Raw genomic sequence first — 15,830 nt, forward strand, 5'->3', positions numbered from 1 at the left:
GATGGTATACTTTATAACTGCTCCTGCAAAGGAGGATTATTATTATTAAAAGCATACCTACATTTGGGAAACAAACTAGTCACATGACATAGAAAAATACAATACTGTCTTACCTTTGCTTCTCAAAATATTTATCATTTCTTCATATGACGAAAGTATCTAGAAAGAGACAGGAAGTTTGTTATTTATCCTTTTTCTTGGTAGGTTTTTCCGTTTTATGCTTTAGAATGGCAGAGACGTTCATTGTATTACCATGTAATGGAACAGATCGAGGCATAACTTTTCATATTTCTCTGTTAAATACATTTAAAGGTGTATCTTGGATAACCTTCTTATATAGACTTCAGATTATGTGTGAGATTTTTGATAGAAGACAAATGTCATTGCTTGAAGCATAAAAAAAAAATCAGCTCAGATACAACTTCTTCACTCACCCACAAGTGCCAACCTAGTCACAATACAAAAAGTACAAATTCTCTTCCTCTCTCAGGATTGTTAAACTAGATAAGAGTTAATAAACAAAACTGATGATGTTGCGCACCAAATACGCAATCCTAGACACGTTTATTACTCTGGCATCTTTTCCCATGATTGTGGTCTGGCTGATTTAACGCTTTCCAGCTATCGGTGTATTCAGTAGTTACTTACAAGCCACAAGTTGTGTTGTGTAACAGGATATAAAGGGCTTAATTTTCCTCTCCAAAGGGTTGCCTCAGGATCTTTAAAAATGGGTTTGATTTATGTGCTAGAACCACTCTACAAGCCAAAATGATATAACACAGCATTAAGGTTTGTCTGCATATTACAGTCACATCACCGTGAGTGTACCACCATAGTAAAAAGCTTCCATCCACCCACCTTGCATATAGTTATACAAATGTGCTTCAGTCAGTATATTTTATATCTATGCAGACAAGAAAAACATACTGCACTGCTATAAATAGTTTTGTACTGGTATAACTGTGATTATAGATTATTACACATTATAGATTTTACTATAAAAGTATTCCAGGAAATGCTCATATGCCTTACTGAAATTATTAATTACACAAAACTGTGAGCAGAGCAAACCTGATGTAAGTGAGATCGTGGAAAAGTACATAAAATTAATTTCTCACTTGTGCATCAGATTTTTATGTGAGGGTAAATAGTGTGAACTCCTTGAGGATGAACTCCAATAAATACAGCTTTATAGCAGAGCAGAGCCCTTTAATATTATTGTCTCAAAGTTCACATCCATTATTTGTGTAGGTTAAAGAAAATGCAGAATATGTCAGTAAAATCATACATTGTGAAATATTCGTATATAAGAATTACTTAGAAAAAGTAGGTTAATAAGTCAGTGCAAGCAACTGTTTATGCAAACATTTGTTCTAGTGATTTTCAGGAAATTAGTACGAAAAATTACCCATGACTGACGTGCTGTTCTGTGCTAACTACAAGGTATATTTCTCATCAGTTTCTGAAGAAGTCTTACAGCTAATCAGCTATGTCTTACTAAAGTAATCCACCTTCTGAATTTGTGAAGGAGTAACAAGTGAGTCTGGTTATTCTAATTGACAATCATCTTCACCTCTTCCATGAAAAGCTGTGGTGTATTCCACACATCCAACAGTCAGGTCAGCCGTAATTCTGAGGTCCTGAAAACTTACATGCATCATCAGAAAACGTAGAACTTCACTTGTTCTACAGATTACTCCGAGACACTAGTCACCAACCAAGCATTTTCTTTGGATAAATTCACATACCAAGTAGTGTTGTTTGTAAGAGGAAGAAAAACTAGCATCAAATATTAAAAGAATGAGGAAAAAATGCTGGAAAAGAGAAGAGCTGAAAAAGTAAAATTTCCATTAAAAGATTTCTAAGATTGTTTTTTTGTTCAGTTTGATATCCAAAAGAAAGTAATGCATTATAATTTTCAGTATTTACAATCGACAAATATATTATTTTACATAATTACACTAAAATATTCATAATTCTACCTCTGCAGCATCAAGCTAAATGTTCTTTGCATCGTTTTCTGTTTAAAATGGAGTTGTCTATGTTTGAAAAACTCTTTGCTTTCTTGAGATAGTAGATAGTATGTGCACTCCTGGGTGAAAACCCTTATTGCCCTAAATAGGTAAGCTATTGCATTATAAATGCACATTCCAAAATTATTTGTTATGAATAGTATCAATGAGACAGTTTCGAAACTGATGGTTTCTGGAGGTGAGTTATGCAACATTCGAGAGTCCGCGTTGTTGAAGTGGTGATCGGACAGTGGAGTGGAATGCACACGGATAGAATCTGTAGCTTTTTGTGTCATACTGACACAGCTCCACTTGCTGGAAATGTAGTCTGAGAGGAGGGAGCGATTTTCAAGTCCAGATACAAACAGAGCAGGAAGAAAGCGCCAAGGGGCTGAGAGCATTGTCACCTGCTGGAGCAGAACCCACAGAGCTGCATCACCAGGGACAAAGTCCTGGAAAAGTAACAGATGAGGAAAAATTGCACTACTGGACTGTTTTGTCTAGCAGAGTTGTTGCATGTATTCAAGAGCCATCCTAACTGAAGAAATTAGATATCCCTAGAGAAGCAACCTTAGTCAGAAAATGAAGTAGCACCATGTAACTCTTTCTTTCCTATTCAGCTTATCTTACGCTCATTAAACACGAAGATCTTAAATCTTCGTATGAATAAATGAAGAACCTTAGGAAGTACAGCATACCTGACCTCACCTCAAAGGACACTGACAATGTTTTTCTAGCTCAATGAGGTCCTCAACCTCCATTCAGAATAACAGAGCTATAGCCATGAAGCGAGGAGATATTCCTTACTGCACATGCCCCATTTGGTCTATAACCCAGCAATAATTACTCCATTATACCTGAACATGTGCTGACTTCTAAACTGAGTAACACCAATGTTAGTGGAAGTGAGCAAGCGCATGCAAAACAGATCGCAGTGTCTACGGTAGCTCTGAAGGAAGGGACGTGAAGAGCTGGTCACTAAACACGGCAGTCTGGAAGAGTCTGTGCCTCCCAATTGCAAGGGAGCTGCCAGGCTGCACCCAGGACTAAGGGACTGAGCTGAGTATCTGTAATTTAGTAAAGCAACCAAATTACCATTAGAATCACGATAATGAACATATATGAGTGTGTAAATTAAAAGGCTTAACATTTTATCATGAGAATATGGATTTATGGTAGTCCTCGTGAAATATCATCCAGGTTTATTATCTGAAGATTAAAATCAAGGACAAGTAAACAATTTATTTTGTTCAAATAAAAACCAATTTGGTCTATATTAGTGGTGTATTTCCTTCATGTTTACCAGTAGGAGTGTTGTTTCGTGCACTGTCTTTCTAGAAGTCCAAAGTTTTGTGAGAGTCAAATAATGCAGTTGCAAAATTATAAATGGTGATGAAGGAGAGTCATAGAATACGCTAGAAAAAGTCTTTATTAACGTCTGAAAGAGAAATATGGTCCTTTAAGGAAGCAAAGTCCTAGAAAATATTCCATATTGTATTATATTAACTTGCCAAAGCAAGTTAAGTCAAGAACATATAAAAAGTAAATAGGGACATCACTGGATATCAGTGTTCTCCTACTTAGAGATACCTCATACTCTGTAAAGCTTACTGGTACCTTTTCTTTCTTTTATGGAAAAATACTATCTCAAATGAAAAGATAGCTGAGAAACATTACCTGAATTTCTTAAGCAGCTACATATTTGGACAGAAAAATTGTTTTCCTGTAATATTGTGAAACAAATACCAAATCTAAACAAAATTATTATCTCCCTACAGAATCTATTTGCTAACAACTTTCTAGCAGAGATATTAAAGAAAATAGTATTTTTTTTTCCATGAGGATTTCTGAATTACTTTATAATGCTGTAGAACTTCAGCAAATGGATCAAGATTACAAGAAGATAAAGTAGTTTGGGAAAAATAGTCACACGGTCAAAATCATAGAACAGGTTATAAATGTATCCTATGTGACAAAGAACCCACTTATCCCTACATCAGAACATTTGTATTTTTAGGGTTCAGGAGGGCAGAGTTCATTTGTAGAAGCATTTTATCAAGGTAGGAATCAAAAAATATTTAATTTTACTAAGAAATTACAAAGTTTTTACAAAAAAAAACCCAGTATTTTGAGTTTACAAAAATTGAGAAGGCTGTCTGTAATTAAAGATATGTCAAAAGAATGAAGATCATATTTGTTACTGTTTCAAGTCACCCTCTGATGTCAACAGACTAACCAAGGTACAAAAAGAACCCTAATTAATAAGTAAAATCACAAGAAAATTGGAAAAATATTTGCTAAACAGATAAAAAAGGCTAACATCTTCTTAAGTTCCTTGTCCTCCGTTAAAAACTTCAATGCACTGTGTGACCTCCATCAGTTATTAGAATCCAAGAGTTACCAAAAAAAGTATCATATGTTGCTGATTAGACTGCATTAGTCTATGGAGGCTGAAAAGGCACACAGGTAACTTCCTCAGACCAAATATGGCTTCAAAGATGATCACCATCTTCCACTCTGTTGTTAGCTAATTACGTTTTTCTAGTCATTATTATTGCTCATTGGGACGGAAACCTTTGAAATCATTAAGCCTTTCCTTTTTCTTCAGTTGGTTTTGTTTCTGGTCCTCTAGGTTAGATGCTAACATTCATTTGGAGACATTAAGGAAAATGATTCCCACTGAAAGATTTGCTGATCTACGTAGTTATTAGACAAATTATGAGCTTTGCTCATGAATATGCTGATATCTTCCAGCGAAGACATGCTGCATACAGGATTTATTTTCTGAAACAGTGGAATCTGAAGGTGAACTGTAGCTCCCAGTATGAGTAAAGGAAAGATTTTCTGTTTTTTCACTATCTCTGGTTGACTAAGTAATTTATATTATAACTCATTTTAAAAATGTTGAAATACATCTCTAAATCACGCACATCTGGAACAAAGTCTCATTCTCAAACAGACGCAATCTGTCATCTTAAGTATAAGAAAAGCAGATTTCTAAACTTCTACTAAAAACGTGTCACTGTTTTGAAGGTTTGTTTTCCTTATAGAAATCCTAATAAAGGGCTGTGTTTAGTACTTAGTGAAAGACATAAATGCCTCCTTTCCTAAAATAATTGAATTAATTTTGAAATCTAGCATGCTTTACCAGAGAATAGCAAGATTTATTGAGAAAGCAATTTCAGGCTTTCATGTTTCAAATCTGTAAATCAGAAAGAAGGTTTGGTGAAGGAGGAACGCACCCATGCTGTAATGGTATAGGTCATCATTCACATATTCAAAGGGTAAAAAAAAAATGAAAGAAAAGGCTGTGTAGTTGATTTTATAAATCCTGTGTATGCCCGTAGAATTTTTCAAAATGCGGTTTAGAAACAATGAGAACTTTCTGATATCTTTTAGCAACATTTGGGTGTACAAGTAGGATAGTGGAAGTGCTTGAGTGCCCTGATAAGAGTAGGATTAATTCTGAAAACAGTGTTTCTTGATTCTTCATGTTGCTGGTGTACCCTATGGATGTAACTGAGGTATAGTTTCCTGTTATACAGTGTTATTATGAAGTGTGAGAATACCTGCTTATATCATGTCTGCCACTGTTCTTGCCACGCAGGATGCAGTAGCTGATGGTGAATGGCTTACTCGCAGGAAAACAGTGAATACCTTCGTTATATGCCTTTGCGTTACAGGACCTTCACACTGTGTTACCACTAACAAGGCAGAGGTGCAAACTGCTGAGCTGCTCATTTATAGAATCATAGCATCACAGAATCATAGAATTCTATTATTCTAATTATATTCTGATCACTTCTTAGCATTCTAGGTGGGGTTTTTTTCCTTTACTTCTGCACAGTAAACAGACCAAAATGTGCAGCTATTTTGTATCATGGTTTACTATATTCACTTATGACTCCATATTCATTGCTCAGCTAATAACTCATTGCATTTCTTCTTGAACTTTATAACAATCCTGTACAACCATTGGCAAAATTCAGTGGAAAGGGCTTGCCCATTCTTTCTTTTTATTTTTTTTTCCTTTTGGTTCCTCTTCTTCACAGAAGAACATAATTGTTCATATATCTACTTTAGCTGAAAAGATAATCAAGAACACTCCCATTCAAACGAAATGCTGCTATTCTCTGATAATATATGACTTCAGCTTAGTATTCTCAGAGAATTTAAAATTGATAAGGTTCTTTTTTTTATTCTGTATCGTATTTTGAGCATCACATACCTTTTTAATGCCTGTATTAGAATCCATGATGTAAAGATACAAACAACTGACAGGAATGCTCTATTATGTTGGATTGACATTAAGTAAAGTAGCTTTTTGACAGAGAATTCAGTCCTGCAGATTTTACTCAGATTTCATTCACTAAAAATACATGCTGACATCAAGTAATGAAAAGGGAATATGAAATTCAGAGTTTAATCTGCGGTCATTTTTATAATTTAATTAAAGTCAAACAGAACACGTATCTGTTAAGGACTGGATTGTGTCATTCTAGCTGATGTCCTGCTTAGCAGATAGTGTGAAATAACCTTGACCCAGGAAGAGTACTTCAGTTACAGTACCAACATCATGATTCTACTTTTTATATCACCAAAACTAATTGTCCTATGTGCAAGAAGAATAATTAGTTGAAAGTACTTGCTTGGGACTGTCACTGACTCCAAATCTCAACTTGGCAACCAAGTTCATCCATTTATGGTAGTCATCACTTAATTTTCATGGAGTGAGAACTAACAAATAGCTTTCTGAAGGAGACACAATACTTTACACAGTCTTTAATGACAGTGTTACTGAACCTAGTTGCAGATTTAAGGCAAAAGTGGGCTGCCCATTAGACTGTGAAGGCCTGTGGGATACATGCTTCGGGGAATCCAGTGCTCATTCAAAAGAAAGGAAGACAGCTATCTGTTAGTGTAACACCAGGAATACTGCAAAGCTCTTATAAAGCTTGAATAGCACCCACAGAACTTTAAAAAAAAATTGCTGCATAGAACTCAAAATGCTTACTGAAGGAAGCAGGTGTTTTAATCTCTGCCTTGTAATGGAGAATTAAAAAAACAGTGAAGCGGAATGATTTTGCTAAGGTCACTCAGCAGGTCAAAAAGATGTAATAAAGTGTAATTAGCAAAGCAACAGGCGAGGGTAAGAGGTTGCATCAGGAAATGAAACACGGGATGTATGCAGAGCTGATTTGTTTTGAGAACTGAACTCGATTGTCCATGGTGCAGATATATTATCATCATCTGAGGCCTGCCGGGCTTTACAAGGCAACTGGTTGAAGCAGCTGGCAGAATTTGTGCATGTAGTGAGAGTACATACATATGCAAAATTTACATTGAAGAAGCCTGTTATTATCTTTTTCCATTTGCATTATAGCTGTATTTTTCTGTATCTGCATCACCTGTTGCCATGGTCAGTTTCTCATGCTGTATGTCTTTCATGAACAGGAAATACGTCTCTAAACACTGATAAGGGCTTGAGACTCCTGATAATACCCGATGCCTCCCCTGTAGCGCTGAGCCCAATAAGATTGGACCTAAAAACCTATATATTGTTAAACTTTATAGTGCTTACAGTTCTAGAATTAACAGTTCTATTTTAGACCATTTTAGGGATAATTTTAGACACAGAGTTGGGGTTTTTTTCTGCTTTGGAGACTACTTAGCTAGATTAATGGAAATAAGATACCTGGCTTTGTGATCCATAGTCAACCAAAAATAACCCTCATGTATTTAAGTATCTAGAAATCAGTTTTGTTTTTATAATATAAAATAATTTTTATATCAGGTTCTTCATCTGGACTTATTTGGATGACTCATTTTCATTCTCAGCTCTCTCAGATAAAATACAGAACATGAGCTACACAACTTCAATCTGTCATGTCTCCATTTGTTTCGTTATTTTGTAAATGTACTATTGGCAGGGCTGGTAATACTATCTAGCATTAAGATCACCAGTACTTTCTATAAATGCAACTGTGTCTACTTCAAATTAAATTTTCCATGATGGGTGGTGTCTGCTCAATCCAAGGATTTCGGACAAAATGCCAAGAAGTTCAGGAAAATACAAGACGTTGGTCATTTACAAAATAAGAAAAGTTCCTCTTTTATCAGCAAATGTCTATGAAAGTATATTGCAAAATACGTGTCACGGTACACTCTAGTGCTGTTTTCTCATGCATGAGAGTGTAAGAACAGCTTTCTTTTTTCAGACCATGAATCTCTCCTGACCAGTAGCTTATTTCTATCAGATACAGAAATGGGTGCTTGGGGTGCATGGTGGAGGGGCATAGGAGAGGTAGGAGCTCTATCTGTATTAGCAAAATAAGCAACACCAGAACGATCCTATCTCAGACTTGTCTTCCCAGTGCCCATATTTTTAACTCTTGCCTAACATACGAATAGACAGCTGTGATAATGTATACGGGTTGTGCGTCCAAGTAGGCTCTTATTTGTAGAACTACTGGCTGACATTCCCAGGTGCTGGGCTCTGTGCAATGAATTGGGTTACAAGAGAAGAGGTTATAAAAGGAATGGACTATATTCTCCTTCGGCATCCCAAGCAGCAGAGTTTTGTGTGAGGGTGGGCAAATTGCTCAAAGTAAAAGCCCGCTAATGCTGTATTTCTTGTGATCTTGGGGTCTTATAGAAAATCCTGGGATCTGATTTTCATCAGAATTGCAAGTGGCAGCATCAGGAGTTGTGCTTGACTATGCAAAGGGTTATTTAAGGTTAGGTATTTAAAAAATCAAGCCTTGGATTTCCCAGGTTATGTAACTGTGATCTACGGTTAGTTTTAACTCAGAAATATAATAATAAAAATTAATCACACTGATGAGGTATTCGCATACTATAGCCACAAGTGGCAAAGAAAGCCAACGTCAAAATCCACATTTTGTCAAGAAAAATTAACGATTTACATAGAGTTAAGCAAATTAATAAAGGAACAACACATTGAATAATGAGGATAAAAGAAATACTGAATAGACATTCTTTCAGTGCCCTTTCTTATGCATTAAATCAAGCAGAGAGAAAAAATTAACTCAACCATTGTAAAGACTACATCAAATGTATATGTGAAAGGAACTGAATTAGGGTTTCACTGGCTGATAATTTATATTTCTCTAACTTCAGAGCACTTGGCTTAATTTAACCATTTCTTTTGTCTCCAAGTTTATGTAAGGGTTTACACAGTTTGCAAATTGAAGGTTCCTGCAATTTGTAACAGGAACTTGCTTTTTCTGGGGGGAATTCCCCTGAGGGTCCCAGAAATGACTTTTTGATGCTTTCATGAAAATCTATTTGTTTTGGAGAATATCATGAGATATCCAAAAAGTTGCCTTTTGCCAACTCAGTAAACTTGCTAAAAGCTATACAAAAATGTCTATATTCCCCTACCCTACTGATCAGATTTTTTTTTCTTTTATGGGAAGCTACCCTAGTGTTGCATTTGGGGAAATATTGAGCATATTCATCACCTAGCTTCAAATACCTAGTTTTTGACACTATAGGCACATAGGGTACATGCAGTGGAGTGGTTTTTGCTTACAGAAAATAATTCAGAGTACCTAAACCAGGTACTCTAAAACACTATCTGGGTGTACCTTCTCTCCATTGGCTGCTTGAAGAGACTAACTAATACTGTTTAAAAAATACCTCACTCTTCAGCCTTCAAATTATCTCTCAATCCATTGACTTCAGTGAGAACTGATTTTAATTAATCTCTCTCATAGACCTGATTATGTTAATATCAAGGAACGAAAGACAACTTCAACCCAACCTGTTCTCGCAAGTTCCCATTCTCATCCATGCCAGCACTCAGAAGTAATTTGCTCAGGATGAATATAATTACTCTGCTGTATTATCTGCATAAAGAATGTTGGTGTTCATAAAATTCACTGCCACAAACCTCCTTTGTTATTGCACTGATAAAATCATATTCATACTACTATGTATGGACCATGAGCCTTCATCTCAAGTAGATGATTGCCCGTGGAAAAAAGGTATTGAAGGCAGGCCTTCTTAAATTTGTAGCATTATAAAAAGTAAGAAGTGAGAAAGCTAGGCTAAAATGATGTCAGTGAAATTCCATACAGTAACTTTACCTAAAAAAGTTCAAAAAGTTAAAAAAAACAAACTAGAAATGCCAGTATCTAGATTGTTTCCTTTCCTCATTTTTGCTCTGTTGTGTACATTTATTATTTTAGAGACCCTAAGCAGATGATCACATGCTCTTCCATTCTACTTTTATGTCTTGCAGGGAATGGGAATGTGTCAGAACTGTGTAGCAAATTACGTTGTTATTTTTTTGTAACTGCTTTGTCTCATGGCTTGCAGAATTTGGAAGGTAATGTCTTCCAAGAGATTTCTGTCATCCAGACTAATCTCGTGTCACAGAGATGCTGTGTGAATCTATATAAGCTAAAATTATTTAAGCTAAAATTTTAAGCTAAAATATTAGTGTGACAACTAATTTTGTGTTCTTCATTGAATATGTCTGCCCAACTTTATCTTGATTTTCAGATTTTTGGAGCCCTTAGGGAAGTACTGTACCTTTTGAACGGCATTCGGGAAATTGAGAGGGTTCAACGTTATTTGCAATAAATCAGGGGGATCTGAAGGACGGAGACTCAGGTTGGGACCCTCCACAGCCCTGAGTTCTGGACCTGCCATTACCTCTTTAGGACATGTTGGCACTCAAACTCACAGTGATCTTACAATGTATCAGGTGAGATGTGGTATTTGTCTATATGTTTTTAGTTTATGTCAAGTGTGAGATAATTACAGCTTACCTCAGTCTGCAAAAAATGGGATTGTTTTAAGCTAGATGACCCTATTTTTGCCATTGGAAGAAAGCTCATACACAAATACCCATGACGCATGTTACTTTGTGACAGGATAGTTTGAGAATGTATCTATGTTCTTATGCTCTCTTTCTGTGGTAAAGAAATATAATATTTAATCATCTTTCTCACTGAAATAACATAAAAATAATCAAAATGTATTTGTGCAGTGTGTTGAGCATAGAAATATTCTTATAAAATGCCCGATATTTGGAGAAATCATCTCCCCTTGGGATGATCTAACTCATTGTGATGGTCATGTTGAAAGCAAATTTTGCAGATTCTGCAGTTTTTTGCTCTGTTATCCAATTGTTCACCTAGAAAAATCTTCATGAGCGGTTGTGAACATACACTTAATAATGTTTGTAAGGTTCAGTTACTGTAGCATTGTTGCTACAAACTATGGACAGTGAAAACCTGTAAGAAAGCAAATAAATCTACACCAGTGGACGTTTGGATGGAGGACAGTAAACAAAAAAGTCGTTAGTGTTTAAGAAAGATACAAATGTTTAATTCAGTCTCATATCCAGAATGAGTTAGGTCTTGCGGAGAGAAGGGTAGCAAGGGGTCATCTAAATAAAGGCTACGTCCTGTTGTATATACTAAAGGACATCATCTAGTCATATTGGAAAGTATAAATCTAATTTTTCCTAAAACTTCCAAGCTAAATACTTATGTGGAAGTTGTATTTTTCTTTAATAAGCTTATTTATAGCAATATGTCATATAAAAAGACAGTTATTGCATGTAGTTATTAGAAACAAACTTGTTTCTTCAGCAAACAGCATGTAAAACATTTTCAGCCTTTGTTGATGGTAGCTAGCAACATCCAGAAGGTTTCAGGTAACCAGCAAAAGTTGCATCAATTGCTAATGTGTGGTTACTCTATGGCTGCTCTGGCACATTACATACAGTGGCAGTAGAAATACCTGCCTCAATCCTGGACACACCATCACTTCCCATACCTCTGGTGCAACCCCAGTCCTTCCCTTGCTCCTTCTGACTCTACATCAGAAAACAGACCTGAAGCTTAGTCACCTGTACTGCAGAACAGCATGAAGTCCTCTTACAGGACTCCATTCCTTTTCATCACGTGTTCTGAAAGTGCTGACACTTTTTTGCCCATGACATTTTTGGATCTGCTCTCTGCAAAAAAAAAAAAAAAAAAAAAAAAATCATGGCGATAAAACTATGCCTTGCTTTAGATTTAGATTTTTCTCTACAGAGAAAGAGCTAAAAGAATATGGCCAAAAGCTATTCAAATCTAACACGCCTCTAGACTTGAGAAAAAAATCAGTGTATTTTCCAAGATTCCTCCTCCTAGCTAGAGCTGGAAATAAACACTAGGTCATAGTACTCACACTCCAGTTCTAGTAGGCTGTGAGTGAGATAAAGAAATGGGTGAAGATATGCAGGTTTCTTCGGGGTTTACTTAGATTATAGTTAAGTGTGTTACCACTTTGTAAATAGTAATCTAGGGCTTTTAGAAATGTTTTTCACATTACAGCAATGTGGAATAAGAATATTGATGCCTCTATTATTATTTGTGCTTTGCACATAGCAAATTGAAGGAGAAGGGGGAAGTTGTTCGCTCTGTATCACACAGAATGCTATTCATCACAAACAAAATACCTTTACTTATAACCTAACCTCCTAACCGTTGGACTACATTTCCTAAAATGGCTTAAAGGTGACACTTGGAAGTAGGTGATCATTTTCCTTCTTTGCCCAAAGAAAATGACTTAATGTTCTTGGAAACTCAAACTAGTGATTCCTTTTGGCTTGATAACTTCAGGTTTTAATAAGTGAAAAAGTGTTTCAAGAGGGTGGAAGACCCCACTTGTATTTCTAGGTGGTGAACAGAAATCTGTGGAGGAAGAAAAGGAAGTCTGACTTTTCCCCATCCTGAGCAAGCCACAACTTCATAGTAAAATACTAAGGGTCATCTGCTTCCATGCCTTCCTTTGCATTTTTTGACTTTCTTGGCTTTCAGCTGCGTGTCTATGTGAATATATAATCAATTCAAGTCCAAAGGGCAATGTAGCCCTTCTTCGTGTGTGTCAAAAACAAGTGGGATGAAATGCCCTCTGTTGAGAAAATGAGACCAGCTCCCTAGCGTAGATTATGTAGCTGTCTTTTAGATAATTGAAGTTGGGTGAAATTAATCCCAACCTCAATAATTAAACTTTTAAGGAACAGAATTTTAAATTTCAGTTGTGGGACATACTTACACTAAAAGCTACAGATTGTGTATATCATATCATATCATTAATTAAATTGTGTAGAGCCGCGGGAACACAAGGCTTGACACATATTCTTGTCCTTGGAGTTTGGGGTAAGCCTGTTCTGTGCCCAAGGCTCTGCTGTGGAGCAAGAGGTTGAAAAGTAGGCATACAGAAGCACAGCCCAGGGCACAAGAGCTTTGCTGTAACAGAACAGACATTCCGTGCCTTCACTTTGAGCTCCCTTTGAGCAGCATTCACCCCATGGAAACTGGCCTGTGGAGATTCCCCGAAGTGGATTTCCTGTGCTATAAACTTTGCTAGTTCTTTCCTCTGGTAACTTTGTTGTTGAATTGCTTGTTTATTAAAGAAATAGGATTTGCTTAGGAGAAGGCACTTCTGTTGATAACCCTCAACATTTTCAAAAGATAGATTAGGAACTTCCATTTGTATCTGAGCAATGAAGACATACGTTCGTTCTCATAAGTGCTGAAAGCCCGCATCATTCACTAGCCTCAGCTTCAGGTTCTCAAAGATCAGAACCCATCACTGGCACACAAGATCTAAATATCATCACCCAAACCACTTTTTTGTAACTACTTATCTTGCACCTTTATACAGATACTGTGGAAATTAATATATTGCAGATTTTGAGACAGCCAGCTGGTATTAATGAAAGCCAGAGAGGTACTGAAGATGCATATATTACACTGATATTTCACTAGTAGCTTGAATTGCAGCTGGAGTGAGCCTACTTTATTTTTCTAAAAGCATCCCTAGTGACTGAGATGTGTTGCTGTACTCATGCAACATAGTGATGATGTATGAAAACAGGTAAGCAAAAAAGAAGATAAATTCTGTAAGTATACACATTTTTCTAAAGGCAGGTAGAATTAAATGTTGGAGAATATTCAGCCTGAATATAAGACACTGTGGTCCATACTAGTAATAAGTACATTAAGTTGTTAGTTAATCATAGATCTTACTGGTGAGCTCTCTAGCTATATCTGGTACCACTCTGCGGCATCTAGGTTTGGGTGATGAAGCACTCCTTGTAACACTGATACAGAGACAAATGTTCAGTGAGGGCTGAATCTAGCCTTTAGGCTGTGCCCTGAACTCTCTTTCCTATCAAAGTCAAATATTATTTTTAGCTTTTATTGACCTGACCAGCTGCCTCCACTCAGCATTAGTTTCTGGTCAAATGCACTTCTCCCCTTCTATGTCTACGCTGACCGGCCAAAGAAGCTGTGTTCTTCAGACATGAAATGGATTTTTATTACTGAGGTCCACAGTGCAGATCGTTGGAAGTTACGTAATAATGTGAAAGGACATATAATTGAAAGGCTGTCAGAAGATAAAAGCGTATCAAGCTTCCCAGAGCGCTCGCATTGCAACTCATGGAGTCGGATGACATTGAAAGAGCAATTCAGTGTTTAATGCATGCACCTCTGGTGGCTGTGCTCTTCCACAGTGCTGGCTGATGAAGTATCAATCACAAAGTCTGTAGCATAGAATTTAATACAGGAGTTTTCCATTAAAGAAGTTAGCTGTTGCAGTTCACAGTAACTTTCTTTCTAGCTCAACTTACCTGCCGAGGACACGGTACTTTGTCCTTAAGTAGGCAGGATTGCTGTCATCTTATTCCCACTGGAGCAGAGAGCAAGTAGAGTGTGAGTACATATGGGGCAATGCACAAGTGAGTGACTGCAACAGAGGCAGGTATTATTATTGTGTTGGTTTTTTTAAATGTCAAGCAATAATACATGAAAAATAAAAGGAAGTCTGTAACCATCCTGAAATTCTCCTAAATGTGCAGTAACACCATAAAAGATGCCTGTACTCACTACAAATAATAAAACTGTAGCATTACACTAATCAGATTCAAATCGGTTCAACTGCGTAATTTTCAGTGAAGAGGTGCTTAGGAACCACAAAATGAACTCCAGAATGAAAGGTTCATTGCTTCCTAATCAAAAGCAGTCAACTTTAAACACCAGACAGTCAGGTGGTAAGTTTGACATTTCTCAGCTGTGCTCTTGAAGGGAAGTTGCCAAGAAGCCTTGACAGCCTTTAAACTTCACAGAACATTTTTTGCCTGTTTCTGAACGTGATGTTGATCTACAAAAAATCCTGGGAGGCTGGGAGGAGAGGCAGAGTAACAGCAGTTCGATTAAAATATATTTGCAGCAATGAATGTCAAGCAGAGTTTATGGTGTGAAAACAATGTGTAATTCCTGTAAAGAAATTTTCACCATCCCTCGTCTGGCTCTTTCTTGTCTAGTTGTGTCCAGCTACTTTGGGGGACTGAGGAGTGTCAATGATTAATTGCCTAGGTGTCAGAGAAGTACAGGCTTGTAATGCATCATTAAAAGCCAGAGATCAGGGTGTCTGAATTAAAATGGGAAGCTCTGAATGAATATATTACTGCTATATACAATTAGCAGCACAAGCCAGAAATCCTTTACTTTCATAATTCAGAACAATGGCAGCTCTCCAGTGAAAACATATTTATAGTAGTTTTACATTGCTCTCTACAGGCTTAGTACAAAAGGGAGAGACACAAATAAATATGCACCAAGGCAGTAACGGACAAACCTGTCTTTGAACTGCTATTTCCTTTTAATCAGCATGAACTCTGCTAAATAGGGGAAAATTATGAGTAGGTGGCGAGCATCTAGGTTACTGAGGGCAAATCACTCTTGGGGGAATAGCTTTGCAAATTGAGCCACACAGTCTGACCTTTAT

The sequence above is a fragment of the Rissa tridactyla genome, chromosome 3 (genome assembly GCF_028500815.1).
Source record: "Rissa tridactyla isolate bRisTri1 chromosome 3, bRisTri1.patW.cur.20221130, whole genome shotgun sequence".
Classification (NCBI taxonomy): Eukaryota; Metazoa; Chordata; class Aves; order Charadriiformes; family Laridae; genus Rissa; species Rissa tridactyla.